Consider the following 4311-nt stretch of genomic DNA (forward strand, 5'->3'; position numbering starts at 1 on the left):
GGGATGTGAGCCACAGAGATGAGAGAGAGAAGAGGAGATTCGATTAAGGGAAAAGAAAGGGATCACAGAAAGGAGGGGTTGTAGGTAGTGGAGAGAAGGGGAGGAAAGGGGAGAGAACAAGGGATAGAGGCAGACAACCTGAGAGAGAGAGATGGAGGGAGAGGTGGGGAGATTGAGAACGTAGAGTGAACTCCAAAACCTCCTGTGCGCTCACTGCATACAGAATCAAACCTGGAACTCCTTTCTGGCATTCCAAGTACGTGTTGCTTGATCTGTAGCCACATTTCCAGCCTCATTTCCCTCTATTCCTACCATCCCACGTGTCTTCTTGAGTTTTGGGGACACACTGTGACCTTTTCCACCTCTTTGCCCTTGGCGCCTATTGCCTCCGTCTAGAATGCTCTCCCCCCACTTCCATTCCCACTTGGACATATTAGCCTTGTTCTGGTGTGACAGTTCAAACAGATCACCTCCAAGAAGTCTTCTGAGATATCCTAGTGGGAATTAATTCTTTCTCTATAAACCACCTGATAATATTACTTCATTTTGGTACTCATATGCCTGGTATGCCTCCACTAGTTGGAAGATTTAGAGAATCCTTTTAAGCCCCTTCCACTAAAATTCCAGGTGCTTTACACACAGAAATTGCCCAATAAGTGTTGGTTGTATTCACCTGAACAGCTCAGGAGCTGTTGACATTGTCATATAGTGGCTTCCCCAAAATATCACCCAAGCAACCTGATACGACACAGCAGAACTTCTTCTTACTGTAGGAAGTGAGAGCACTACCTTCAAAGAGTCTTCATGTCCTCACAAATGAAGAAGGGAAAACTGGGGAAGCTTATGATATTTGAAGTCTACTGAAAAGCATGTCTTTCAATGTGGGAAGCTTGGTTAGGATTGGGTAAGAATCATGATAAAGTAGTTTAGAAATCGAGGACACAGTATAGTGAGAATTTTGAAGAGGGATGTTCAAAGGCTGTTAGGATGTAAACTTGTTGAATGCTTTTCCCTACTTGAGAGTTGATGGATCTTCAGAATGCCCAGTAAAGTTACTTGCAATATTTATTTTCTTGGGCAAGCTTTTTCTGAAAGAGTAAAGTTAAATTGATGAAGAAAGTATAATAGTAGAGTCATGTTAATGTGGATAGTAAGCTGTGTGAGGGGTAGATGGCTTCTTTCTTAGCATCAATGAGAATTTTCCAGGCATCCAGTAACAGCATTTTAAGGATGGATCTCAGAAGAAAAAGAAGTGAAACATGACAAAGCTTCTTTATTGTCCCATCATCCTGTCTTTTCCATTAGTCAATTGCCTCATTCTTTTAAATGAGACAGAAACAACTAGAGCAGCACCCTGTGATTCCAACAAACAGACCCTATTAGGAAATTTAAATCCAGATATTTTTAGAACTTTCAACATACCCCTAAGGTTCTGAATGTGGGAGAAGAACAAGAGAGAATGGCAAAGAATGGAGACTTTTTGGTTATGCCAGGAATGCTACCAAAGCTTAATTCGCATGTCAAAATTCAGTTCCTAGAGGGCTCTTTTGAAGAGATTCTGAGGCCACCATGTCTGGGCTTAGCAGAAAGAGCAGTATGATTGATTACTGATGTCTGCCAAGGGCCCAGGAAAGGCAGTGGTGGTCTGCATGTTAAGTATTTGCTATTTCTGGGTTATAGAGAAAAGACCAGACTTATTGTTTCACCCCATTCAGGTTTTTTGTTTGGTTTTGCTTTGATATTTGTTTCTCATTCTTCCTGGTAGAGCCACACTAATTCCAAGTGGCCACTGTGTCTTTACTGCCAAAATATTTGGGTGAAGGCTTTGGAGGGTTCCATGAAAATACAAATATTATTTCAAAGTAGTAAGACAGTAAGACGCCATTTTTTTTTTTGCAGTGTGCAGGCCTCTCACTGTTGTGGCCTCTCCCATTGCGGAGCACAGGCTCCGGACGCGCAGGCTCAGCAGCCATGGCTCACGGGCCCAGCCGCTCCACAGCATGTGGGATCTTCCCGGACCGGGGCACGAACCCGTGTCCCCTGCATCGGCAGGCGGACTCTCAACCACTGCGCCACCAGGGAAGCCCTAAAACGCCATTTTTAAAATATGAGCCAGAATAGATTCAGCCGACCTAAATCTTGAGGGAAATGAGGTAAATCAGAATATTCTGATAGGGTGGTTATTCAAGATTGCGGAGTAAGAGGATATGGAACTCACCTCCTCCCACAAGTACCTCAAAAATACATCTATAAATGGAATAATTCCCACAGAACACCTACTGAACACTAGCAGAAGACCCCAAACACCTGAAAGGACAAGAAAGATCTCCATGTAACTGGATAGGGTGAAAGGGAAGAAAAAAAGAGGAAGCTGATGGGACCTGTGCCCTTGGGAGGGAGCTGAAAAAGAGGAAAGGTTCCTGCACCCTGGGAAGCCCCCACACTGGCAGGGAGATCAGCCGGGACAGAAAGGGAGCTTCAGAGGCTCAGAGGAGAGCACAGCAACTGGTTTGTGGTAGGCAGAACAGAGAGAGACTTGCACATTTGATCCATGCCACCACCCTGTGTGCCCCAGCCTGAGATGAACATCTACAGGTACAGGCAGGGACTGGGTGCTGGAACTCAGGGCTTAGAGGACAGACCCAGGGAGAGGACCGCTGTTGGCTGTGCAGAGACAGTCTGAACACACTAGCGTGTGGTGTGGCCGCAACCATGGTGTGTTTGCAGAAGCCCGGACCCGCCAGAGAAGCAAAGTGCCATTGTTAAGTGGCCTGCAAAGGGACAGGAGGGCAGGGTGACCATCATGGCTTCTTTCTCCATGTGCTGGCCCCTGCCTCCCCAGGCTCTGGGAGAGTGTACCCCAGCCACTGCCTTGTGGCTCCCACGTCCATGGGCTCTCATGCCCCAGTTGCCACCTCAGCAGGTTCCAGGAGCGGCCATCAGCGGGTTGCCCACTCACAGAGGCAGGACCAAAACCACAGCTGAGCCCCAGGGGCTACGAGACAGAATGCAGGGCTGAAATTTCTCCCCACGGCTGCGTGAGCCACAGATTTATACTTCTGCCACTGGCTTTGTAAACTGAGTGCCTGCAGGACATCTGAGTGGACAACAAGTGCTCCTCTGACTGGGATGGGTCTAACATTAGCAGCTGTGGGCTCTGTGGGTGTGTACACACAGAGGCTGGGCCAGGCCAGGGTCTGAGCTGCCTCCATAGCTCCCACAGTGGGACCAGGTTCATGACTGCTGCAGTTCTGGTACCTAACTTCAGTGGACCTCTGCTGGTGTCCTTATGAAAACGACACCTGAGGGACAGGGCTGATTGCCGGCATACCCAAGGTTGAGACAGGGCCAAAGGCAGTGCCAACAACAGTGTACTTTGTGAGCCCACATAACAAGTGACAGGTGACACAACAGAGCACACTCACCAATGAACAGCTCTGGCAGAGGAATACCCAGTGGCTCCTCTCCCAGTGGGAGTGCTCCAATCCCACCTACCTCACACTGCAGCTTAAAAACGCAGTTTAGAAATGGATCTGGTGTGCTCGCTTCAGCAGCACACATACTAAAATTGGAACGATACAGAGAAGATTAGCATGGCCCCTGCGCAAGAATGACATGCAAATTCGTTTAGCATCCCATATTTTTGGCAGCTCTATTTACAATAGCCAGGATATGGAAACAACCTAAGTGTCCATTGACAGATGAATGGATAAAGAAGATGTGACACATATATACAATGGAATATCAGCCATAAAAAGAAATGAAACTGAGTTATTTGTAGTGAGGTGGATGGACCTACAGTCTGTCATACAGAGTGAAGTAAGTCAGAAAGAGAAAAACAAATACTGTATGCTAACACACATATATGGAATCTTAAAGAAAAAAAAAAAACCAGTCTGAAGAACCTGGGGCAGGACAGAAATAAAGATACAGACGTAGAGAATGGACTTGAGGACACAGGGAGGGGGAAGGGTAAGCTGGGACGAAGTGAGAGTGGCACGGACATATATACACTACCTAACGTAAAATAGATAGCTAGTGGGAAGCAGCCGCATAGCACAGGGAGATCAGCTCGGTGCTTTGTGACCGCCTAGAGGGGTGGGATACGGAGGGTGGGAGGGAGACGCAAGAGGGAGGAGATATGGGGATATATGTATACATATAGCTGATTCACTTTGTTATACAGCAGCAACTAACACAACATTGTAAAGCAATTATACTCCAATATTGTTTAAAAAAAAAGAAAAAAGAAATGGATCTGGGGGCTTCTACCCCAACAACTAGGGAACAGACCCAGCCCCTAACAGGGCA

The 4311-nt window shown here is 46.8% G+C and overlaps 1 non-coding gene across 1 annotated transcript; it reads left to right on the top strand.

Annotated features, from left to right (window-relative positions):
* The first annotated feature begins 3538 nt into the window (after positions 1 to 3538).
* LOC115803331 (U6 spliceosomal RNA) lies at positions 3539 to 3645 on the top strand. The gene has a single exon (XR_004024011.1). It is a non-coding gene; the product is annotated as a U6 spliceosomal RNA (small nuclear RNA).
* Positions 3646 to 4311: the final 666 nt, after the last annotated feature.

This window comes from Delphinapterus leucas, chromosome 3 (assembly GCF_059928025.1).
Source record: "Delphinapterus leucas isolate spDelLeu-1000000601 "Yukka" chromosome 3, BTC_Dleu_Yukka2, whole genome shotgun sequence".
Taxonomy (NCBI): domain Eukaryota; kingdom Metazoa; phylum Chordata; class Mammalia; order Artiodactyla; family Monodontidae; genus Delphinapterus; species Delphinapterus leucas.